The 27,559-nt window shown below is 37.9% G+C and overlaps 1 long non-coding RNA gene across 1 annotated transcript in view; it reads right to left on the reverse strand.

Annotated features, from left to right (window-relative positions):
- The window catches only part of LOC311432989, a 61,097-nt gene extending 43,219 nt beyond the window's left edge, over positions 1 to 17,878 (reverse strand). The window contains exon 1 of the long non-coding RNA XR_014690467.1: positions 17,708 to 17,878. This is a non-coding gene — a long non-coding RNA (uncharacterized lncRNA). The remainder of the gene's footprint in view (positions 1 to 17,707) is intronic.
- Positions 17,879 to 27,559: the final 9,681 nt, after the last annotated feature.

Consider the following 27,559-nt stretch of genomic DNA (forward strand, 5'->3'; position numbering starts at 1 on the left):
AAGAATGTCTGAGTTTAATACCACACAATCCAAAACATTCTGACATACAAATACCAATTTTCAGCTCCCTCTGTACAGTGCAAATCACAAAATAATAAAAGCGCAATTTTTATGCACACAAGAAATGGGATTAGCAAAGGCTGTTCCTTTTATTCAGGGATGAAATTTCTCAAGTGTTTTCACCTCTCTTTCTTCCTCCTGTGATTCAGATATACCTTTCAAGGAATACATGTTTGGGTCAAATTCTAAAAACAAACCAGAATAAGTTATTTTTAGGGATGTTCTCCTTACTCAGAAAGCCAGCGCCTAGCCTGTATAATCACAATGATGATATAGCTGCAGTAAAAAGGGTGCAGTTTAAGTACAGAAGAATTAAGACCATACATTTCTTTTTTATTTATTCCGTGAAAAAAAAAAAAAAAAAAAAAAAAAAGGAAGTTAACATCTTACATTTCTCACTTCTTGTTTTACTCAGTTAAACATGATAGGACAGATGTTTTATTTTTATTGTTCTCCCAAAACATTTTTCATGTACATTAAACACATATTCATCACAACTCTTTAGCCCTACTCAGCACATCTGCACTCCTGTACATGTTATGGCACTGGCTGGTGCAACACCACAAAGTTGAACATAAAAAATGCAGTCGAACTCTGTGCAACATCTGTTTGCTGCTCAATATTACAATTCACAAGCACAGACAATCAAAACCTCCTATTAGTCTTAGATTTGTAGAACCACAGAATGGGTTGGAAGGGATCTTAAAGATCACCCTGTTCCAATATCCTTGCTATAGGGCAGGGACAGCTCGCACTAGATCAGGTTGCCCAAAGCCCCATCCAACCTGGTTATGAACACCTCTGGGGATGGGGCATCTGGGCAACCTGTCCCAGTACCTCAACACCCTCTTACTAGTATTTCAGTTTGTTGGCATACTACAGATTTTTACTTAAACAAACAAACAAAAAAATAAATCAACATACATACAACTGAACAAAAAACATTTTGCTTGAAAATTACTACAGACCTGACCAGCTATTTGCAAATGTTATTGTAATTGAGTCATTTTTGACACCTTGTTCAAAAACTATAAAAAGCAACACACCACATGATAGTTATAGTGGAAAAGCTATTTCCAGAAAAATGGCATTTATTTTTTTTTTTACAGGGGAGCCATACCTGTGGCTCATATGGAGAGACTTACAATTAGTACATTGATTGATTCCCATTATGTTTACCCACAGTGGATTGACATATCCAAAAAAAAAACAAACCACCACCACCAACAAAAAAAAAGTTTTAATTAAGGAACAGAATAACAAAAACAAACACATAAAATAGTAATAAATAGTAAACACATACTAAATGTAGACAATTGTTAATTCAACTACAGGTCTCCCTTTTATGGTATCTTAAACCAGAACTCCATCAGTAGAAGAGTACACTACTGTCACTTTTAATCCAGAGGCTCTGCCAGGTTTGCTTTCAATTCTCCATTCACAGAATTCATGTGGTTTGCTGCTTCTCATGGCTTGCTTGTCACCTCTCAGGCAGTCACAGTCACTTTCAGTTCCACAAGGGGAACCCCCTTTTAAACCCAACCATTTGCTTTTCCTCTAGTTTCCTTAAACTGCTCCACCCTAGAGGAAGGTCTCAGGTGGCTGCTATCTGGCTAAGGCAGCACCAAGGCAAGCTTTCCTTTACTACTGCCCCTTGGTGTTTAATCCCCAGTGTTCACCTGTGAGTTTCCAGGGTGAGCCTGTCCCCACTCGTCAAGCCCTCTTCCAATTCAGTCTATGTAAGTCTTTTGCCCACAGGTTATCATCTTGCATCTGGGGGATATGGTAAATGTCAATAGCCTGCTATGAATGTATCTGGCAAGGGAATCTCCTGTGGCTTTTGTAGGTGTTTGAACACCACTGCCAATAGATTATTTTCTTCCATGCCATTGATGTTGCCAAGATGGCACTAAAATGAATGACACCAAATGGTCCCAGCAATAATCTTCAGCAATGACAGACATCCTCACATCAGGATGTGATACATTTCATTTTAAGATTTCTGTTGAAGAGCAGCCTGTTTCCAACAGGATGCTGTACTAGGCAGGTTTTTAATACCTCTGTGGGTAAATCTTGGCTACTCCAGACTCTTACTGACCAAGGGAAAAACAAAAATGGACCTGTGCCTTGTGTTTCTTCACTGAAACAGCACAGAACTTCCTGAATCCTTTCACAGTAGCCAGAACAGATAGAGCCACATGGTTTGGATGTAGAACAACAAAAGCAATGTGCAACACTTCCATGTCAAGAGAAACTTTTAACTGAAACTATGTATCAGTCCATTTCATTCCATTTTGCCTTCCTCTTTTATATGATTAATTTTTTTTTGAGTTAAAGGAATGCTTCTGGGAAGGTGTGCATGCCTCAGAAAATCAAAACATGAACAAGTTCTAAGATTTCTTAACCCCTTTTTACCGTTAACTCTCCCTGAGAGATTAGATGTTCCAGAACCTCATTTCCACCTACTGATTTCAAAAGATACACATTTAAAAACAGAAATACGAGCACCTCTTGAGTTGTTTGGCACACTGCTCAAAGTCTGCAGCATGCAAGCTTCCAGATATTTCTGTGGTTGACTCTGAAAATTAATTTAAGTGAATCATAATTAGAATTAAGAAAAAAAAGTGAAGCATGAGACAATAATCTGTCTGTGCAAACCTCACTATCTATATGCTTCAACAGAATCAGGGACTTTCCTTTGCATTCCTCATTCTGATCTCTGCAGAAATAGCAAGACTGGTGGGAAGTTCAGTTGTCCATAGCAAACAATATCAAATAATTTTGGCTGGGTTCAGATACTGCAGACATTCTGCATGACTGCAGTTGCTTTCCTACCTCTCAAAATGAAAAAGTCTAGCAATAGGCAGGGCAGCCAACTGCTGTGACTTAGCTGGTGTCTTCTGATGTTTTCCTGCAACAGCTAAGGACCATGTTTTCTAAAATGCAAACTCTTTTACAGAACGAGTAAAGTGGAAAAGACTGGCTGACAGTGAAGATAACGCGCGGTTTCAGAGAGTGTGACTTTGTGTAAATGATATTCGCAGAAAATAAACAAAAAACACCTTACAATTCTTCTGAAACTTTATTGTTTAAAGATAACACCATTATTAAAAACTGGGCTTCTCTAAACTGCAGTGTTTTTATCCATATGGATTTCATCACTTTGAAATTACTATGAAGTCCTCATATGGTCCAAATGTTCCTGGAAGCTGCACAGCAGAAATCAAAACTGAGGATCCACAAGTGCAGGGAGTGGGAAGCTCTGAAAGGCAATGAAGATTCCAGGGTGAGCTTTGGCTCAGGCTATCTGTGCCATTGCTGCCACTGAATTCTTTAATAGTTAATGCAAGGGTAATGTGTGTGAAAGCACAGTACTAATTATTCCCAGCCTTTTCATTCCTTAAATGCAATCTTCACAATGAAAAGAAAGATTGTCGAGATTGAGACTTCACCTGAAATTAGCATGACCCTCAAACATTCAAGAATTTATGTTGATCATGTGTTACCCACACAGAGTTTAACACAAATAGTTTGGGCACAGAATACAGTCTCCCTCTTTAAGTTATCTGACTCATTTTCCTTTTTAACATGCCAGGAACGTAAAATGCTTATTTCAGTAAGGCAAAAGAAACACCACACTAACAACTTTAAAACAATTGCTCAATTCATCTTGAATTAGACAATGAATTCTGGAGAATTATTTATGCTATTCAGACAGACCTAACAAGTTCAAAAATAATAATAATAATAAAAAAGCTTTAAGGGGAACAAAACCAAACTAAACCAAACCAACCAACCAACCAACAAACAAAACAAAACAAAACGAACAAAAAAACAAACAAAACACAACAAAACTTATTCTAGTCTTTGTTTCTCTGGTGAAGCAGTCACTTTCTAACTGTAGAAACTTGAAAATTGAGGTGACAGTCCAGGGATTTAACAATGCCATTTCACCAGCTCTTAGTTTCTCCTGGCTAGCGAGGGCATCAGATAATGTATGCCATAATTTTATACAGACAGCCCTGGAGTCTCCTCCTGCTGAATTATTTATTAGAGAGACTAGTTGTTTGTCAAGACAGATAATATGGGAAATGTCCTCTGGGAGAAGAAAGATAACAGACACGCTTTTAACTTTTCTGTTTGTTTGTTTTTTAATAACATCACTTTATATATTCAATAGTATTTTTACTTTTACTTTGAAGTTGAAATACATCTAATAGCTGGTCTTAATAGGTTAAAGAATACTTAGACTGAAAGATCTCAAAAGATGTATTCAATAAACTGCGGAATATTTTTTGGTAAATATTTTTGAAATTACGTGCTTTTGCAAGCCTATCTTTAAGTGCACCTTTTTTTTTTTTTTTTTAGAGCTAACAGTTTTTAATGAAAAAAGGTAAGATCCTCACACTAAAACTTGAATGACAGCACTGAAAGGGAAAAAAGGACACAGGCTCAAAATAGAATTAGAAGCAGCTCTACTTAGAGGTGCCATTGCTCATGGCCAGGCATCTCTGAAGCAATGCTCTAGTGATGCCATTGGTAAGGTCTCAACACCCGCTCCAAATAATACCCCAAATGGGGGTCTCAACCCCTATCAGGACAGTAAAACCCAGCATCACTTTAGATTTGCACCCTTCCCTTCATGACAGAGGGCATCCTGGTATTCCTAAGAGAACACCAAACTGTAAACCCTGCCTGGGCAGAAATTCATGTGTATTGATCAATGCCTGTGATAGCTTCCAACTTATGAATGTAATTTATCATTTTTGTTCTCTAGTGGCCTGATCTGGTTTTGTATGGAGCCAGTGGAAAGAACTCCTGTGAACTTCATTGGCAGCTAAACCAGGTCACAGATGGAAAGATACAGAATTTCTAGCAAATTTAAGAAGCATGGGGATATACATAGACAAAGACAAGATTATTTCTCACTGTCATTTGATCAGAAATACCCTTAAAAGTTACATGTTTAATCCAAACTTGTTTAGTCAAAAGGAAGTTTCATGCATGAGGGATGTATTTATATATAAAATATGATTTAGGTAGGACATCAGAGATAGTTATTACCTACACAAACCTTTAATTATGGCACATATACCTGTAAATTAGATAGAACTAAATAACCGAATTGTCAAGTGTATTTTTGTTTTGCTTCGTTTGTCAATATCACTAAAACACAGTCATCAATAACTTTCAGCTGGGCTCAGACATAACAAGCAAATGGAACTCTAATGTTATAATGCAGATCAAGAAGAAAAAAAATGTCTCCAGGGGAAAAAAATGAGGTGGGTGAGGGGAATGAATGTCATCATCCTGCACCTACTCTCTGGCTATCTTTAAGGCATAGGCACATTTATCAGTTGCCTGAAGCAGGAAATTTCCAGAAGCCAACAAGAAATAATGGGAAACAGTAGGTGGTGGTTCCATCTACACATCTACAGGGGACAGGAGTCATTGGTAGATATACGGGTCTCTGGTTCTCCAGCAGGGCAGGAACAGCAGCTCTGGTGCTTCCTGGCTCTCCCTTCCATTTCTCCTGTTCCTGCCCCACACTGCTGAGAGGCTGTAGCTACCTCTGATGTCTCTCTCCTCTACCCAGTGGCTAACAAGTGCCACTTCAACAGGAAAAAAAAGTACAGGTATGTGCTGGTCTTTAGACTGAGCAGCAGCCTTTGAAAACCATACAATACTTAGAGTTTAGTAACTGTAGAGAACATTTAACTGTTTTAAAAGACTATAACAGAGCAACCCATTTAGTCATTAAGCTATTCTTGGAAATAGAGAAGTACCATCATAGCTTATGCTTTCCAGACCCTTATGCTCTCATCAGACTCTCTAAGTCAGAAGAGAGCTTTCAAGCTCACACACTAATCCTTCCCAAACCTGACAGTTGCTTGCTGTGCTACATTCAGGTTCAGAAAGGTGGTTAGTATGGGCTTTGCTTTAAGTATATGAACTGTCCCATTACAGTGAATGCTTCGCCGTAATCTCAGGGACTGAAAGAATACCCACTTGCTTTCCTCATCACCCAGACATCACAACATCCTGATTTAGACAAGGAAGTCCCTGACCATGGTCAGGAGGATACTCGGGGAAGAGTGAAAAAAAAAATGGGGCTGGTGTAGAGCATTTCTCTCCCTCATATGATCTCCAACCCTCCAGCAGAAAGAGTTTAGGGGCATCCTAAAACAGAGGTTGCATCTAGACCCTCGTGTTTAACAGCAAATGATGAAAATGTGAGAAACTCTGCAAGTCCCCTCTTGTACAGATCATAAGTTATAAGAAACATGATGTTCTCTAACATAGTATTAGAAGTGTGGTGAATATTTTTATCTTTTCAGTCTGAGCTTGCTTCCTTTCAACTGCACTAGCAGAATCAGCAAACATTTGAAAGCAGCAACCGTTTAGATCTAGAAATATCTGTGTTATCCCTAGTATTTGAAAAAACTGAGCCTCTGACAATCATAAGAAACTACTATGACCACAGATGTTCCTTCAATTTGTTTGTCCAAAACACCACCAACAGTATCACAACTCACAGTACTGTCAAACAGAGAACCCTCAAAGACTTTGCATAGCCTATCAGAGCAGGCTTAAGGGAGCAGAAAAATTCAGGGCATTTTCTTAAGTTTTTGGGGAATTGCACTACAGAATAAACATGTAGACCACTTGCAGAAAGGCACTGTGAATACCACTGCACATGTCAAATTCCTCCCTTCCTACAGCTCAACACCTTTTGTGTTCAGACATTTGCATTAGTGCTGTCTCATCTCTAAAATAAGCTCAAGGAATTTAAGAAGTAAGGAGGAGATTAAGAGGATTTTTCCAACTACAGTTTTTGTTTTGCAATAGAGTCAGCTTTTCTTCTCAGGCAAAAAAGTCTAAGGCATAGTTAAAGGGCAGGTGGATTGTGTGCATTTCTCACAGACATATAGCTTACCATACATGTGCTGCATGCTGTGTGAATGCATAGTGCTCAGCTTGTGCAAGCTGCTTTCCGTTAGCCCAGTGTTTTACTTTATTATTTGCCTAAAAATAGAGATGTGATGTAATTGTCAGATTTTTCTAAAGAAAAACATAGAGCAATTCTCCTAATTGAGGCAGCTATTTTTCTTTTACTTACCTTTCAGAGGTGTTGGCTGACTCTGAGCCCAGCCTTCAATCTTTTTATGAATTGATTTTATGTGGAAATAACCTGAGCATTAGACGTGTTTCTTCTTTAGGTTTTAGGGGAGTTGACATTTCAGTCACTAACATCTCTACATGCAGAACATCTTCGAATCCCTGAATGTGTGATTACATTTTTCTACATGCTTTCCTCTAATAGAAAATCGGTGTTCCATTTACAGCAGAGGAACTGAAATGGTTCAAAACTTAAATAGCTGTTACGACTCACCCTACAATAATACAAATAAAATGCAAGATCCAGTTTCCAGCATGTTCCTGACCTTCAGCACTAACGTCCCTGAAAAATTATCAATCAAGCAAATTATGAGCGAAAGTGCCTTCTCAAGATCCCCTAAAGATATATATGAAAAATAAAAGTGATTTTCAGCAAGAACCAGATTGTAACAGGACTGTGGACAAGCAAACAAGCATGTGCATGGGTGGGTGGTATGCAGGGGAGGGGGAGTAGGAGGTTGGAAGCAAGTACAGAAACCCTGCCACTCGTCCTACCATCTTCCTCCATCAGACTACATTTCTCAGATTAACAGACATATACTGGAATGCTGTCAGTGTAACTTTTTTTCTAAAGAGAGGACTCTCCTCTTCCCTCCCCTCCCCTCCTCTCCCCTCCCCTCTTCTCTCCTTTAGCCAGGGTCAAGAAGAAGAATGATTAGCTACAGATGTCTTCCAACAAGGGGGCAATAATGGAAGAGTCTCTCCAGGCTGGGGAGAAAAATACATTTGATGTATTACCTGGTACAGCTGAAGTCTAAGTTCATAACACAAATGTCACACCTGCTTGTGCAAAGGAGTATTCATTATATTGCCAGTGACCAAATGATAGCTGGTGCAACTGAGATGCTGTTAACAAGCACTTTAATCGCAGTGGTGCCCATTACAATGGGGCATTCCTTGAAGTGCAATCTTCCCCAGGAAGATCTACTGTTAAATGTACCAACTCTGTTGATAGCTTGTATTTGTTTGGGAAGGAAAAAATTGCTTATTTGCTAGTAAGGAACTGCTACCTTCAACAGCCTGTGCCTGAGGGATTTTTGAGAGATTTTTTTTTCTGACGGTTTACGTTATATCCATTTCTCATGGAGAAATGGACTGAGCTTGACTAAAATCTATCAGGCTTATTCTTCACTATGTTACAGCAGCTCAGTGCTAACACAGCACATTAATTTCATGCCCAACACAGCAATTGGGTCCTTTCTAATTAAACTTAGATGAAGCTTTTGATGTTTACCATATATAGGCTTGTAACGCTAGTGATGCTAATCAGGTGAAAATTTCTTCTCTCCAAACACAAATATAATGTAATTTACACTCTCATACCCAGAAACATATTCAAGAGTTTTTACCTAGTGCAGATTCTCCCACATTTATATATGCCTACATAATTCCCACTGGAGTTAAAAGAAGCTATTATTATTCTACTTCCCTTGATCAACCACTGTGTTTGTGGTTTTCTGTCTTTGTATGTAGCTTAAAGGCACTTTCACTGCTAGAAATCTGAGGAAAGTGTTTAAAAATACGAGATTTCCCCAAATCACTTTTGGTGAAATTATTGTAAAATATTAAAATTAAATATTAAAAGAGCACAATGAACATATATCTAAAATCCACCTATACCTCTGTGCAAACCAGCACTACAGCCCCAGAATGTGTCTTTAATTTGTCTTTCACTATGGGACATGCAGTTCTGTTAAAAATATACTATTTTAAAGGTCAAAAACAAAAAGTAAATGAGAGAAATCAAGATATGAAAGAAAAAAAATGATTATTTAACAGTTCACAAAAGTCACTTCAGAAGAATAGTAGAAAGAAAATAAAACACTAACCATTAATGTTATTTCATCAAAAACATCCTTACTGGGTTTACAGGAAGGCTGGATTACTTCTGATGAATATTATCTACATCTCTCACATAGCATTTTATTCTTGCAATTTTCTGTTCTAGCTCAATGAAAAGGAGAAAGAAACACCAGAATGATAACTCAATGGCACCAACTTCCCCCTTCCCCACAATTACTGAAACAAAGTTCTTACATCGGAACATAGAGTAGCCCATTAAAATGATGATTAACATGACAAAAGGGACATAAAGGACAGTAATGTCTGTTTGTATCAAATAACTAAATATTCCAGAATAGTTTATTATTACTTTTTGGTCTCCTCTTGCTGTTACAGGTCACTAGACTGTGACAAGTATGAAGAGCAGCTCTGACATCTGCCAAATCATAAGACTGTTTAGAACCAGCAAACCCAGGAAAAATGAGTTTTAAGCAGGTGATGAAAACTTTGTTAAAAGACAATTATTTCAGTTGACTCTGTTTCCAGGAAATTCAAATACTGAAATTTGTTTCCAGGAAAAAAAAAAAAAAAAGAAAAGAAAAGAAAAGAAAAGAAAAGAAAAGAAAAGAAAAGAAAAGAAAAGAAAAGAAAAGAAAAGAAAAGAAAAGAAAAGAAAAGAAAAGAAAAGAAAAGAAAAGAAAAGAAAAGAAAAAAAGATAAAGGCTCAGCTTTGTTTTAAGCCATGTGCATCTCTCCAGCCGCCAGAGAATATTGTGTGAGCTTCATTGGTCTCTAAACTAACCCACAACCCACACATCACAAAGAAATAGAATACCAAGTTAATTATGTAGCCCAGAGACACTCCTTTTTCACAGACCCTTGGCTTCTCAATAATCTATCAATCTTTTTCTCCAGATGGTGTTGCCTCCCTTCAGTTGCTCCATTGTTTCTTAGTTATGCAAGTTGTTTCCTGATTAAAAATGGTCAACTGCCATTCCCCTAAGCACTCCACAAATGTCTGACTGTCACTTTTTAATATGTGAGTCTATACTTGCCTGTTCTTTGTCCCTTTAAACATCTGTTGTAAGCACAGTAAGCAATTAACTATCTTTATTTTCTACCTTTTATGACACATACATATACATCTTTAATCCTCAGATACCCTTGAAAAAAGTTATTTTCAAAGGAAACATTACAATGTACATCGTACTCCTGGTAGCATGGGAATATTTTCACTGCATAACTCACTGTAGTTTTCCTGAAACTCCTTTTACTGGTGCTCCAGTAAAAGGTGAAGTTTGGAAGATTTACAGTTTTAAATATTAAAAAGAAAACTGTTGATGCAGAGGGTTCTCCAACTTGCATTTCAGTTTTTTTCATGTAAAATGCTGGTATGAAACACTCTCCATAGCAAGTTTCCTAAGCAGTCTTCAAAGACTTTATATTTCTGCTTGAGGAAAAAGTCTCACAAGGATGGCTTTTACAACATTATGTCAGTATTGCTTGTAGACTTGGCCAGAGCATATTGAGAACCACAGCTACGTAGAGACCAACAGCAAATGATAAAAGCACATTTTAAACAAGTTTTGTAACTCTAGAAGATACAGAGTTTGTTGATGGAAAATAGCACACAGTTTGTGTTTTTTGTTTTTTTTTGGTGGTGGTGTTTTTTTTTCCTTTTTTATCCTCTTCAAACCCATCTCTTCCTCTCTATTTATCTATTTTCACATTCCACTCTGAAATGAAGAAGCCACATCACTATAACTTGTGTCTAAAATATAAAGTTCCAGGAAAATTAAAGTAAGAAAAAGAAGCAAAAAAAAAGAAAATATGATGCAAATATTTCCTAAAAGAGACGTTTCAGGTACATTCCATGACATCTGCATTTGTAACAGTGGATGAATAAATATTTTTTACTCAGGTTATCTATTCAAAGATAAAGAAATGGTAATCATTTCCTTTATGTTTGTCAAAGGGCATAAAATAGCAATATGAAACTGTCTCAAGGTTTTATTATTACTCTACATATCAAGGAATTATAGCTTTTTAAGCAAACTTTCTAAGTTTAATTATCTTTTCCTGCCTGTATGATATATAAAATGCTGCAAGAGACTCAGAATTTGGCAAAAAGGTAAAATATTTTACTTTTCAAATGACAGGCTTATGTTTTTTTCTTATGTGTGTGTGTTTCTCCAAAATGCAGCTCCCATAGTTTGAGGAACATTTTATTGTGAAATTTTGAATGCTTAAAATCAGTGATAAAAGCCTGATTGACTTCTTTCAGTCAGAAGCTCTTTTTTCCCCTTCAAGACCTCAGTCAAACACTTTACTGTCAATGTCTTAAAAGTGGCCCTAAATTCACCAACTCAAATCTGCTTGCTCAGTCTGCTAAGGTATTCTCACATCCCAGAATTCACCCATGCTACATGAATAAAGGCTAGGGCCAGGGCTTCAGTTTTCAAAGATGACTAGACATTCAATTTTGACTCTTCAGAAATAAAGAAGGAGCATTTTGGTGGTGTTTTGAAGTGGGTAAACAATACTGAAGGTCATAAGATGGTTACTTGCTTTCAAAAAATCTTAGTTCTTCCTCATTTCTTGACACTCATGGAGAACATTACTGGACATTTTAGGAATACATTTGAAAATAACGGTGTTAGCATTATACTATTGCATCATGCCATATGGGGGATGTATCAGCCATGCTCAGTGAGAAGACTGGAAGTCAGAGGAGCAGAGCAAACCCGAAGGGCAGGAAGCACATGCTGTATACAGCTCGGAGCTTGTGTTTGCAGTCCGCTTCATTTCAGAAGAATATATGTAGACAACTGTAAACGTTATTCCAAATCAGGCCGATTTCCTGAACTGGGACCTGAGTCTATTGTCTTTTATTACAATGACCTTTCCTGGTATTCCCAGTTTCTCAGGGTGCCATTATCATATTAATCTTTTCCCAGAAAACACCTCTGAATCTGATTTGACACTCAACGTGTAACCATAGAGCTGACTCAAGTATATTTTGAGGTGTTCTGAGAGGCTTGAACTGTCTTCTTTGGTACATCTTGTAAAGGTCTGTTTGATAGCTTCATATTAGTTGGCCTGAGTACCAGTAACAATCTGACAAAGGAAGCAGAAAACTCCTGACAAAAATGTAAAGTAAATCAGATTGCACTGAGCTCCAACCATGACACTAGTACTGAAAACTGAGCTATTTTAAAGCAAGCTTGGAGGTGCCTGCACTACTGAGATCTCCATAGTCAGTTTGTACCTCCAGCTCTACTCTTTCCAGAGGCAAGAAAAAATTTCTTTTTCCAACCCAAGTTCCAGGCTCGCTCTCAGCTCTTGTGTTAGAGTAAGCGATGCAATTTATACTTTTGCATCCCAAGCCATTTATTTCATAGTATACGAGAACATTGCAGAGAGGGCCAAAGACTAGTGATAGCAGTCCCATCTCTATCAATGCTCAAAACAGCTGTTATGCAACTGTTAGCGATTTAAACAGAGAACTAAAAGCTTGCAAGCTTGAAAAGCCCAGTCGTACTCTGTGTGCCTTTGATTTGCACAATGACTCTCATAAAGCAGATGAGAACACAACTGGAAAATGAATCCTGAGAGGTCCTGATCTGTTTGTTTCTAGGCAAATTTTCAAGAGCTCCTATGTGGGGATGTAGAATGGAAGACATGATCTAAAATGTCTAAGATTACAAGTTGCAATGTGAAATCACAGAGACTAGAACAGAATGCTGTAAATGTCCAACCACCATGGAAAGGATTATCCATTGAAATGAAAAAAGCAACCAGAAGCATATTATTCCAAGCTAAAAAGTTCTGGAAGGATATACGCTTGACAAAAATCTATCTAGTAAACTTTTATTTGCACTTTCAGAGGAAGCACATCATCCAGTCCCAACGAGTGGATTTCTTATTTTACTGTTTCTATGACAACTGTTTGCCTTTCAGAGTAACCAAATGAATCATGAAAAAACACTTCGTATGGTAAATTGATTTCCAGTCCTTTATCCTCATCATACAGCATTGCTGTACTCAAAAGGTACTTAGTGTTTTAGGCTGTATCATATTTATAAATAGATTTTTGTAGTGTTTTCATATAGAACATTAATCCTAGACCATGATCATCTGAGACCTTAGTAAAAAGAAAAAGAAAAAAAAAAAGTTGTCTTATTTTACATTTGTGTCTGTAACAGTCTCAGTTTTGATCATATCATATCACAAAAGTACCCTAGTGTTTGCAGACCATCATCAACAAAGGAAATGGTTTTTCAAAAGTATTTGATAGCCTTGGTGGGAGGCATATATTATCATTCTCTGTTAAAAGATTCCAATAAACTAATCCATAGAGGATTATACAAATGGAATTTTGCTGTGGCTGTCATGATTGATAGACATAGTACAAACAAGTATTATAGACAATACTTTTTAAAAAAAAAAAAACTCGGAAAAGTTAGAAACTATACAAACACCTTTGCTTGTTTGAAAGAGAAGCTGCAGATTCAAAAGCAAAACTGGGTTCAATTTTCTTCCAAAGCGGATGTGATTTTTATTTCTGCTTTCTAAATCCTATTTAACCTACTTTGATGTTATTTTTTTTCCCATTTGTGTTAACCAGCTGTAGCTCCCTCTGAATTGAAGACAAGAAAAACTGATACTGCTCAACACAGAAATGCTTTCAAGATGGTTATTCTTCTCCTTCTGCAGTAGTTCAAGTGTTTCATGCTCCTATACTTTTGATGGGTTCAGCTTGGAACGTGGACCCAAATTTCCTGTTTTGCATCCCTGTTCACCTCTTACAATGAAAGGTGCCAATATATTGCAGATCACTGTAGGGAGATTTAATAAAAGAGTTCAGTCAAGAAGCTTTAATAGAAAAATGTCACCAGAAAAAAGAAAAGAAAAGAAAAGAAAAGAAAAGAAAAGAAAAGAAAAGAAAAGAAAAGAAAAGAAAAGAAAAGAAAAGAAAAGAAAAGAAAAGAGGGAATTGAAACACACTTTCTGCATTTTTTTGGTCACAATTTTGTCAACATGCCCAAATTTCAAATTTTCAGGTATGGGAGACATAGCAGGAGATAGATGGCATAAAAAGCTTATATGAAGAATTGCTCGTGCTGGAGAAGAGAACCCTTTTTACCCGTTTGCATATTGTTAAATTGATACCTCTCTACCCTACTTTGCAGACATTTTTCAACACCAAGTCAATGCCAAGTAAATAGGCAAGAAAGTGGATACATCACTGAAGTTAGCTCACACATTTTTGTGCATGTCATAGGATTGTTAGAAGGTAAGAACTCCCAACATGAACAGGTAAAAGTTAATGGAGTTTCATGTCCAAGTTGCCATGCTCAATCAAACAGAATGAACTTTAACTTCAGTTTCCAGTATCCCAAATTGCTGCTCTGGCTATTGGCTTTCCTGCTAGAAGTATTATCTGGTCTGAAGAAACTCCCCCAAAAACAAGAGTTTTGAACTTTGAGAAAGCACCATTTTTTCAAGACAAAATGTCATAACTAACCTTAGGAAACGAGTCTACTGGAATTCTATAGACTGTCTTCTGTTACACCAAACAACAGGATACTTTGAAAACAATGAATAGTTGCAGCAACAGATTGACATATATGATTTCTTATGGATATAAAAACCAGACCCTTAATTTATGACCTAATTAGGATGAAAAGAAGTGTGTGCATGTCTGTGTAAAAAACATTTTATTTTATTTTTTGCAAGGCCAAATGATACAGATTTGCTAAGTTTGTGTACCAAAATATTTTCAGTACAGTTGATTTAGAGTTGATGCCTTCTCTCCAAAATCTCATACAAAAGCTATTAACATTTCAAATCCACTACATCAGTCAGGCTTGTAAACAGGAGGAATGGGGGGGAACGGCTATGAACATTACGTGGCTCACTAAATAGAAATGAGGTCGTTTTGTCACTGGTATTGCTATGGGCCACTCCTCTATGCTGTTTCACAAAACACAGTTAGGATGTAGCCCTTGGGATACTGCCCTGAAAATCAGCCTCAAACATTCATATATCAGCAGTGATCGCTACATTAAGCCAGGCAATAGGCAATAATACCATTAACCACAAAAAGCTGATTCCTAATGAAAAATAAGCTTCAGAGCTTTGCAGGGGAAAACACACTCCATGAATAGTAAGGCATGGCAGAAGCAGAGCAGACTGAAAACGCACGGTAACCACCCCATCTGCTGGTGCCAGGTAACACTACACTCAGCTGCGGTGGAAATTTCTAGTTAACAGAAAAAGGTAAGACTTTTGGCTTATGTTTGGGTCATCTGGTTTCCTGTGTGCTTCACAAACAGCACAGGCCAGGTCAGCCCTGGGTCACTGGGCAAGCACATAGAGGGCAAAACCATTGTTGGCTGCCTGGTTTGTTCTCCAAAACCTGGCAGTAATATCTGCTGCTTATTAGTAAGCAATTTAGTCTGTCTGTGTAAACAACTGTGGTATCTCCACTTTCTAAGAGATAAGGCATTTGTCGAGCATGATACAAGTAAATACCAGCAGTTGATCAGCTCCAGCCTACTGATATGCCAGCCAAGTCATTCATGATGTTAGAGATGTTTCATGACTACAAGTTACTACTGCTAATAGTAATATAATTGCAGTACTATTATCATTACTACAGCATTTGTTAATAGGAATTGCTAAATAAATTTATATGGCATATAATTATGTGATAATTTTCATTAACAACCATAGAGAGGAGGGAGTAGTTAAAGCATAACTCTATATCACCTCAGGATAAACTCAGGATGTTTGAGTGTTTGTGATTTTCTTTTGCTTTTGTCACATAAAGAAAGAGGCAAAGAGCTTTATAAGATCAGGCTCATTTTTCTTCTTATAAAAATAACCTGACACAAAGCCTGCTTTCATTTAGTATCTTTCCCAGGACGTAAGGCCCACAGAGTTCTTGTGCTGCTGGTTATAAGCACAGGAGAGTTATAAGCAAGTTCTTCAGGTTTAGGATAGGGCTGTCTTCTACTACTTCATAAAGACAGCATCATGGCACAATGAGCTTGAATGCAGAGCATTATAGACCTGCAAATTTGAAATTTTGATGTTACAGAATTTCAATTTGTTCTGAAGAAGAACAAAGGCGAAGGTGTTTTTTTGTTTGTTTGTTTGTTTTTGTTTCCTACCCTGAATTGAATTCTCCAAAACATAATGCTGGACAGTTCTCTCTTGGGTATGGTTAGGTCAGCATTATCACTACATTTTGCCCTATTTCAAAATATATGTACCAGGTGAGCTTATTTTGTTCTACAGCCATCACTAAATAGAGTATTTTGTGCTAAGTATTGAAGCTTTATTGAGCTTTGCAGCTCAAATAGGAAATATATAAAGGTTCTAAATAGCAGCTCTTGTTCATTACTACAAAAATACAATATAGAATATTGAAAAAGACAAAAACTGATGGTCTATAACATATCAAAATAAAAACTGCAACTATTTGGATAAGACCGACTTCTCTGACAACATAACTCTTGTTGAAAATTTCAGAACCCCTCTCTTCAGACCTAAGGGTAAAAGCAGCACATACTCGTTCAATTTATTTTTCTGATTTTCTTTATTCTGCTCTGTAACAGTTTTCCATTCATCAAAAAAATAAAATAAAAAATGTAACCTAACATGCAAATATTTTACCTTGCTTATAGCACTCCTTGATTTTATATATATATATTTTCAATCAGTATCATTTGGGGCAATCATGTTAGAGAAGAGAAAGGCATTTACCCTGTTGAGTTTAAGAGCAATTCCTACCACTAAGATATATTGGCAAGTATCAAAGTACTTCTGCACTTCAGATTAGTGAAAATGCAGCTTCCGGACTCATTACAGGATTTACAAATAAGGCCATATTGACAGGATCACCTGAATTAAATGGCTGTTATGAACCAAGTCTAACATTTTCTGGCCTTTCCCCCTTTATAGAGACAAACACTTTGGTTTGGTTCCTTTCCTCAGATTGAGAGATGAGTGAATGTACCTTCAGCACTGGCTTCTTATCACCCCATAATCATGTGATTGCTCACCTAGGTTTCTCCCAGTTCACTCATATTTTATGAGGATAGCATGTAACAATAACAATCTTTACATCATGATCAGCAGCCCCAAACATCCCATCTTTTAAGTCTAACTGGAGTGATGTTCACTGCAGACCCTCAAGGTTTTTTAATTTTTTTTTATTTTTTTATTTTATTTATTTATTTTTTTTTTTTGAGATCAGCTTTCCAGGACACACACAATCAGCCTGGTGCAGGCAGAATATACTAGGCTTACTGGGTACACCCCAAAAAATCATGTCCTCCAGGAGCCAGGTTTGATAAAGTTTTGGCTTGATTTGCCATACAAGCATAGTATTATCTGTACAGTGTGCCCTGAAACTACTGGGCTTGCTGTGAATCAGGTGCAGTTAGGAGTAATATGTATAGTTCTCAATGGAAAATCCCACTCAAAGCCATAGCTGATTTACTAATGAGGTAAAAGGAGGAAGATATGAAGGGCAGAGTCACGTTTAACTCATACCTTCCTCTTGGATCAAAGATATACAAGCGGACAGGCAGCTTCCTATTCCAGCTTCCACCTACAGCACTTATTCTTTGTAAACCTGCAAAATGGTCACAACAGACAAAATATTTGGACTTACTCCATTGCAGCTGAGACCTGTTGGCTCAGCTCCCAATACTTCCCATTGCCCACATGTGGACTTTGTTGCATGGACCACCTACAAAGGAGCACAGAGCCACAGCAAGCAACCCTGGCTCATCTATTACAAGTGCCTTGAGGTCCTCCTTGCCCTCTGAGAAAGAAAAAATTCCCCACCACCATCTATCCTGCTTTTATTGGTAATTATGGGTTTATCAAGTCTAAAACATGAATTGAAGCTGATAAGGAACAACAGCTGATTTCAATGAGGTTTGGAGAAGGACCATTAGAGGACTGGGAGGAACCTAAACCATAAATTAAAGTGTTGTATATGCCAGCAGTAACTCTTTTTGCTCCATTCCCTCTTCCCAGTGAACAAAGGATAGACAAAATGTGTTAAAACTCTATTTTAAAATATCTTTTGGTTATTCTATGAATTTTTACTTCCTCCTCAACACCACCTCCTCCTATGCCCCGCCCTCCCTCCCCCCATTTTTTTAACCTTATATTCAATTAGATTCTCCAAGGGAAAAAATATGCAAAACAACAACAAAAACTAAGAAAAGAAGAAAAGAAATCTCACACTGAGTGCATTAATATGTTGACAGAAGTTGTACTTTTGCATGAGCTTGGCCTATGAATAGGAATTATGCAGCCTTATGAGTGAGAAAATACATTTTAAGGTCTCTTTCTCACTCTCCAGATTTGTATTCTCTAGCTGCACATGCAGAAAAAGTATGGAAGAAACGTCTACATTTGAAGGCAGCTGGATATATCTTCCAGAGATGAACATTTTACAAATGAAACCTATTTGCATATGAAAAAGCAATACTGACAAGCAGTTATCACCCTGTATCAAATGCAAACTCTGAGTTCAGCACAACTTAAAACTATTAAAAATTCTGATTCGAGAGAGACACCAAGGAATTAAGAGCTTGATCCAAAGCATACAGGAACTGATAACAAGGCTCATGTTTACTGCAACTGGATTTCAGTCATGTCCTGCTCGAATTTGGTTGTCTCCTGCAGAGAATGGACTTTACTTTTTGCAGTCTACTGCAGCTGTGTGTGGCTACAGCTGTGCAACATTCCAGACTTTTGTTTTACAGAAATCTACATTAATCTCCGATTCAAATTCATCCTGTCCATAGTCTCCATTCACCCCATCCCCAGTTCCCACCTTGTATTCTAGATCATATTTAATGCACAACAAACATCTTCCAGGAGCTGTGATCTTAGGAAGCTGAGCTCAATGTAGTGAAAAATTCAGTGTGGGTTCCAGACAACCATCCTCTAAATTAGGCAATTGATTCTGTGTCCCCCTAGAAAGGAATTGTGACAATTTTTTGGTAGCAAATACCAGACCTGGCACCCAATAGATGCACACACACTATCTCCTCTAAGCAAATTGTAGACTTCTCAATTTATTGGGAATCATCACCCCCCTCTACAGTGCCTAGATTTTCCTCAGTTGAGGCTGTTCAACTTGTACTGTCTCCATAGTCACTCCTTCTCACAGAACCTACTTCCAACTGTGCTTCTGCAATAAATCCTCCTACCAGCCTTTCCTCCCAGAGCTCCTACTGCAGAATCACAGAATCATCTAGGTTGGAAGAGACCTCCAAGATCACCTAGTCCAACCTCTGACCTAATGCTAACCAGTCCTCCACTAAACCATATCACTAAGCTCTACATCTAAACGTCTTTTAAAGACCTCCAGGGATGGTGACTCAACCACTTCCCTGGGCAACCCGCTCCAATACCTAACAACCCTTTCAGTAAAGAAGTTCTTCCTAACATCCAATCTAAACCTCCCCTGGTGCAAATTTAGCCCATTCCCTCTTGTGCAGTTTCCCCAAATTCATTGAACCAGTTTATTTTTGTCATAGAAGCCTTCGCCTTGGTTTGTGCATCTTAACAAAGAGCCTGCAGCAGCAGGTTGGCTCTAACCCAGCTGAGCTCCTCTTCACCACTTCCAGCAACTGCTGCCATGTTGCACAAGGGAAGTAACATTGCTTGCAAGTTGCGCCAGCTACAAGAGCGAATGGGAAATCTTTGAGTGAATCTGTTTAAGAGGTTAGGCTGAGGGGAGGGACAGTGCTTTGATTTTGGAAGAGTAGTAAGGTTCTGAGATTTAATCTTTGTGAGAACAACACCATATGTCTAGGTGAACCAGTTCTACCCACTCCAGCATCAGGCTCCTTGTAGATGTACAACTCCCCCTGAATATCAGAGGTAGTGCTCAAAGGTGCAGTCCTGCCCAAAGCAGGGAAGGCTAAGTGCAATCCTCCATCATGGCCAAGAGATCATAATCTGCATCTCTCTTTGGTCTGATAGAACTTCATTGATTATATGTTTGAATAACAATTTTGGGTTTAGGAGGTTTACCTGTAGCGTAAGAGTTTTAGATTCTTTCCTGCTTTCACTGATTCAGACAGAATGTGTCCTATTCTAATTGTTTGAGAATTTCTGGGCCCTAACTGTTTAACGTTTTTAATTAAGAATGACCAACCATGTTGTTTTAGTTTCTTTAACTGGATAGCTAACACTGAGCAGCAGAAAAGCAAGTCATCTTAAGGAGAGACCTTACATCTGCATCAGTCTCATATACAAACCCAAATATTTGTGCAAACAATCATTCCCAAAATACACAAAAAGTTGTTCACCCAAGCTACTAACAGAGAATGAATAAAATTGCACACTGGTCAAATACTGAATATGAGATTTTGTGGTCATTTTCTGGCTTGGCATACAGCTAATGGAACATCAGTGAGCAACTCTCAGAAAGAGATACACCCTAAGCACCCCATTTTGCAGAACTACTACTGCTGTAGTTGTGATGTTACCCTCCTAAAACCTAGCAGTAATCTGTAACCCAGGTAATTAAGCCTGCCTGAGAGCAGATGTATTTTCTCTTTTCCTGTTTCTGCAGCATGCTTCAGTTGTTATAGCTCATTTTAACAACCTTGTTCAGCTGCGTTTAGTCTTTTGAGATGTCAAATTGATTTTTATTCTAGCTACTAGACATTGCTCAAGATCATATATTATGGACAGTACTTCAGTGTCATCTAAGCCACTGCTGTAGTGGTGGCTATTTTGTAATGTAAAAACCCAGCTGTCTGCTGTGATGTGATAAGTGCTAAAAATGGTACATTGCAATCCAAGCTCCTGTAGCATTATAGCCAAGAGAGGATTACAAATGGGATGGCTGCTGTAAGGAAAGGCTTTATACAGTTGCACATATACACTTCAGTGATTCTATCACGGAGGGGAGAATGGCATTTTCACTTTTAAGAAAAATTTCTCTCTACAGTGTACTACTGGTACCTTGCTGACAATTACTGCTTCCTGCAATGAAGTGAGACCATATGCTCACAGGCCATGACATTTGATTAAAGACTGTAATACGGAGTCACCTGAGGAAGGAGATGTGTCATTAATGTGAGCACGAAGGAATTGATAGGTGTAGTGTCTCTCAACAGTATTTTGTAGGAAAGCAAGGGAAGGAAGTGGGTTAAAACAGAAAGAAATTAGAACAGGAGAATAATGATCAGAGCTGGTAGCTTTAGATAACTCCCAGAGAGTAGGCAATTGATATCTTTTGCTTGGATGGAGTTCTTTCCTTCCTGCCCACAACAGCCTCCATCAGGTTATATATCACTGAAGTAGACTGAATCATTGCAAAGGGGAAGATCAGGAAGATCCCACAGGCAAGCGTAGGGACATCTAAACTGAAACATTTGTAGCCTCACAGCTCGAACCTCACACAAGTCCATAAATGCAATTCCACTCCTAGGAGACATCAAGAAAATCACAATAATCTTGGAGGGGCTGGGGCTGCTGTACAGCCCCACTGCTAACTCATGATCTGATCTTTCTGTACTTGTTAAACTACAAGTTTAACAGCCCAACATGCTGTAGTAGTAAATAGGAAAAAAAAATTGTCAGCATTCTTATGGAGCAGGGCCTTTATGTAAGTATATGGAAGTTTAATTTAGTAACTGAGTTTGACACAGCCCAAAAGGTACGGTTTTACTCTTACGCATGTTCATCCAGCTGCCAATGAAGCTAGGTAGGAGGCAGATAAAAAGTATCTAAGGTCAAAATGGGTCCCCCAAAATGACATAAAAGCTACCTTTTTCCAATAGTGTTCTCACATTTGCTATGGAACACAGTGCACACAAGTATTTGGACCAATGTAGCACACTTAAGTCACTATAGTACATCTTATTTTTTGCAAGATACAAGAAGACTGGGTGAGGTTTACAGTCTGAGACACAACAGATTCCTGGGGAGCAAGCTTTTCTCAAAGATTTATTTATTGCTATAAATATTACAAGCCTTTGATTTTAAACTACCATCTGAACATGCTGTGCTTTTTGCCTTCAAATTGCTTATCATTTTAGAAAGCAAATGACCGGAACAGGGAAAGTCACAGAATCATTTAATTCTCAGCTTTTTGTTCTCAATTCCATTTCATAGACAAACCATGGAGAACAAATGAAGCTCAGCCTTTTGATATTACATTTCATGCTTCCCAAATATAAAAATGCCATATACAATAATTAAAGGGCACGTAAAAAACTGATAAGCCTTACAAAAAGCCTATCAGCAATAGAAATAACCAACATCAGTGACCTGAACTGAGAAAGAAAAATTCTTCAGAAGAGCATAACTCAGCCACCACAGCACATATGAACCCGGAACAAAACTCAAGAAGGTTTGCATTCTTGCCTTTCTGGCTTGGATGGGAGGTTTGAGAGGTAGCTCTAAAGCAGCCAAATATTTAGGACCACACTTCAAGAAATCTATTTCCTCCCTTAACACTGCTTGGGGACTTGCTCTTCATGACAAGCCTCTTCGTCTGCATTCTTGTTCCAATCTTACCCAACTCTAGAGGCTGGAAAATAAAAAACTTGATGGCACAATATAATTGTGACAATGCAATCTTCTCGGAAATACAGACAATAAAATCATCACAGATCACAAAATCTTACTAGTCAGCTAGTAAGTGTGACCCAAGGGCATTTGATAAGTACTGCCACACCCATTACTGCCTTCAAAATAAAAATTAATTGAAAAAAATTGACAAGAACAAATCATAAGGTATGTAATCTGTTTATGAAATGTATATAGGGGCAAGAGGAGTTTAAGGATGAAGTTGTAGCACTGGCCTAAATTCAGGAGAAAATAAAGCAAAGGAAGCAGGGCGGCATTAAAAGTTTGCTTGGTGCAGCTCTTCAAAACAGTATCTGTCAATGCCAGAAAGCAGAATGAAGGCAGAGAACCTGGTGGGAATCCCTGCCAAGGTACTCACAAACCTCATTAACAGGAGGGGGATCAGGCACTGGGTGCATTATAATTTGGGGTATTATAAAATATCCTTAATTTTGAAGATAAATGTGTTAGCTTTTTTAAATTAGGCAGTCACAAACATAAAAACATGGAAAAGATTCTTTTGAAATTACACAGCTGTAAGAGCAGGATAACAGCAGAGAGAGCTCCTAAGTGCAAGGACCTGATCCTCCCCACTGCGTCATCCCCTGAGACTATATTGGACAAGACCCTTTGAACAATATCTTTACATCTGTGCATTATAACACTACAAAACAAACAAACAAACAAACAAACAAACAAAACAAAACACACACACACACAAAAAACAGTTTTATTCTTTACAGATAGCCACCTGCAGGAAAAAGCAAACAAACAAAGTGTGACCAATATGACCTGCAGCATCTTCCTCATAAGCAACATGAGGCACATCTCATCTCACTTTACCACTGCCTTTCCCCATAGACATACAGCAGTGAGGCATCTCAGCAATAGGCCATCAGCCAGAATATCATAAGGATAGGAATTCTGTAAAATATCACAGACTATCCAAGAGAGCTATGAAGAAAAAAAAAAATGTCTTAATTTGTTCTGGATAGTGACGTATTTATTTCCAAGAACTGTAGTGGCATCGCTGTCCATGTGCACTAACAGCAAAGTGATCCTCCCAGGCATTCCAGACAGTGCACAGAGATGATAACTGTCAATGAAAAATACTCCTCATGCTACATAATGCATCAAAATTTGGTGCACTGTTGTTTATTTCACTGTAGGATGACATAATGGGATGTTTTTTTCAATGTAGGCACAAGCATTGAGGTTAAGGGTTGATCTGTAAATAGATCCTGTAAATATTCATAATATTTAGCCCTTTAAAATAAAAGCTAGATAATTACATGTTCAGAGACATTGTTAATTGTTTTCACTAACCAGAAATACAGAAACTGCCATTATTTCCAGCAAATGGCTTTTATACTTCACATATCGAACTCAAGTGTCAAACAGACTATGATTTATGTCAGCTACACTGTATATTCCCCTCAAAGCTCTCCTGCAAAATAAAACGCCACAGGCAGGAGGAGAAACTAGAAAGGATGTCTACAGCAGCCTTCCTGCCCTTGACTGAGAGCTATGCAGGTAACAAACCTCACCATAAATGGACAGAATTTAAGGGGTTGTGGAAAAAATGGCTAAAACTGAATTAATTTATCCAGTTCTACAAGTATATTGTCTCCTTCGCAAGCTTCAAAGCTAGAGGTTGTCTCATTGACCCTTTTGCCATTTTGTGTGGGAGAAAATTCATGAGGTTCATGTAACTTTAATAAGTTAATTAAGATGAAAAATGAGACTGAAAAGCATTGCAGACTCAGTTCATACTGTCCTTCTATCTTTGGTTTATCTAACCATCTTTGTCCAAGGAGACAAATTAAAATCTTCCTGGGACCAGGTATTTCTCTGGGTCAAAAGACACAGAAATTACTGCTTTATTGTTTTGTTTGTTGTTTCCTCTGTTCACTTAGTGCTCAACACAGACAGACTTATGACTCTGCAATGAAAAAAAAAATAAATTCAATGGTTTTTGAACCTAAAAGATGCAGCTCACTCAAGTCTCTTGTAGTTCAAAGACGATTCACGTTAAAGCAGGATAAAACTACAGCCCTCAAAAGCTGGTAAAATACCAAATGCACTGAAGTTGTACTGGTTATAGAGTCAGATTTAGCTGGCTCAGATTCCATACATGGCTCTGAAACTCATTTCTGCAAAGGCAGGTGTGAGGCCTTTAGATCTAAAGGAGGCTTGTTAGGGATGAAGGTGAAGCTCTGATGCAAGTTAAAAAATAAAATAAAATAGTTATCGGTGGCCAAAAACATACACAAACAAAACCCCAAAGCACTACTGTCTAAAATACTTTAAATTAGTTAGTGGTGTGGTGAAAAAACAGAGAGCTTTGCAGTCCAAACTAGACATTAGGAATTGGGGCTCTATGCAGAGAAAGGAAAGAAAATCAAAACATGAAAAGCTTTTCCCCACAGAAACCCTACAGGTTCCTCATTAATAAATTGTGAGTAGAATTCCTAAGAGACTGCCAGTACTTATAAATATGTGAAGCTGAATGATCTGTAAAACTCAGTTACCAGATTTCTTCCTCCCACTCTTTATGTTGAATGACTTTCCCCTGGCACACCCCTCTTCTAAGGGCAACCTACAAAATATATTTAGTCAGTGTGGGTTGTGGTTTGTTAGACATCTGAGTCTATCCTAGCCAGACAAGCCATCTCAGAATACATTTAAAAAAATCTAATAACTAAATTATAGTAATGGTCATTTGGAAGTTGCAATATGCCAACAGTCATTACACTGAAGGCCTTGATATTGTACAGTTTTCTCATTTTAAGAGACATAGGAAATAACTGGCTGTCCATCATGGGCTGAGATATAGTGGACAGCCACTGTCAACAAATTTGCTTATGTTTCAGAGTTCATTAAATCTATAAATCATCATCTGACTATTCTTTCCTTTGGTATCTGTAAAGACCTGACTCCAACTTTATATTGATGAAACTTTGCTCCGAGTAATATAACTCAGAGGCCTCCCAGTCATTTCTTTATACTTGCTGTCATTTATACCAATGTGCAGGAAATGCTACCCCTTGGCTATATGAGAAAAGCCTGTTATCAGTTGTGTTTCACTCCCTCTGTACACAGCCTAACACAGCCTTGTGTGACAACTCTACAAATCTAACCCAATCCCGCAGCCTTCGCAGGGTCATCACTGCAGAACTGGATTAGCCAGGTTAAAATTTAGATACAACCTTCTCACCCCTAACACTCTTTTATTATCTTACCTTTGCTAAAGATTGCCATTGCTACATAGAAGATAATGTGAGCATCCTTCATGAACACCAGAGCCAAGCTTGACTGAAACTACCATGGAGACCTGCCTGGGTTTTTACATGTTAAAGGAGCAAACAAAACAAACAAACAAACAAACAAACAAAATCTACCCTTTCCCAGAAGAACAATGACTCTGGATCACCCTATCCACATTTACCGTGTATTTGTTTTGAAAGTACTCCAAAAGGGGCATGGTTATTTATGCCAACATTTCCAAATGCTTAATTACACAAACCCTACCATCTGGAGGAAGAAAAGATTTAGAGGCTGTTTAGCCAAAACAAGTTAAATTTTAACTCTGAGATATGAACGTATGTGCCTGGGAGGTCTCAGCTGGAGAGTCCACAGAGCTTTCAAACGCAAGAGTTACCACAGTTTCTGAAGCTGACTGTGTCACTGGGTTGGGTTCTGGGTTGACTGCAGGAACAATTTCCAGAAATAGTGGGCCAAAACTTCCCCATTTCATTTCCTTAGAAATGTGGCAGGATTCCTGGAAAAAGAGCAGTCACTCTCTCATGTGGAGTTGCAATACTCTGATGAATTTTGGGCCCACAAATAGAAAACATTTTCATCCTCACAACTAGCCATTGACATGTAGTGCATTATATTTTAAAGAGCCTCTACATATTTCAGGCAGCATTGCTCTCCTGCACAGCCAAAAATCATTTTCAGTAACATTCTGACACATATTATATAGACAAAATGCTCCTTAGTTTAAATATTTCTAGCACCAAGTTTAGTCAAAATGCTAGGCATATCTTCTGAAATATTTCAAAACAAGCAGGAGAGTTCACAGAAGAAAAAAACAAAAACAAACAAACCTGCAGAATGTTATAATATTTAGGCATCATGCATACTGCTGCTAACTATACATTTTTTGATGCAAAGCAGACTTGAATGAGAAAAGATTGCCAATATTGCTCATCTTAACATCATCCTCTCAAAAACAGTATAAAATGGAGAAGCATTAAAGTTTCTTTTGTACATGTAGGGAAGCCCTAAAACACTAACAGGTTTGCAAAATAAAAGGTCATGTCATGTATCAGTAGCAGATTTAACAACAGAGCACAGGTCTCCTGATAACCATTTCTATGGTACTTAAAAAAAAAAAAAACAAAACCAAAAAAAAAACACATTTGGTTAGAGATAAGATCAAGTAATTCTTAGCTGGTGTCAATGAGCATCTTTGAATCAAGAAGAACCAGTTTGTCCAACGTGTCTCTCATTTGGACTATACTGCTTTTGAGGGCAGGACTGGAAGAATGACACCCAAGTTGACACTTCCAGCTAAGGATCTGACCCAACATATGCATTTAAGTACTAAAGAAACAGAGTCAGAGGAGAAGGAAATAGTCAGTACAAATGCTATGGTAATATGGACTGCTAGGAGAAGCACACTATCGTGATATAAGTACTCATAATTTGTGTAAAGAAGATGGCTGATGTTAATAAAGAAGGGGGAGATGTGGGAGTGTGGCCATGGGGGTCAACAAGCCCCATGGTTGGTGATAACATCAGTCTCTTAACGATGAGGCCATCAGGAATGTAAAGAGCTTAGAGGGAACAAAAAAGGGTGATTCAGGAGATGCTATGCCATTTCTGGGTGCTTGTTCTCCAGCAGTTA

This window comes from Aythya ferina (assembly GCF_964211825.1).
Source record: "Aythya ferina genome assembly, chromosome: 2".
NCBI classification, from domain to species: Eukaryota; Metazoa; Chordata; class Aves; order Anseriformes; family Anatidae; genus Aythya; species Aythya ferina.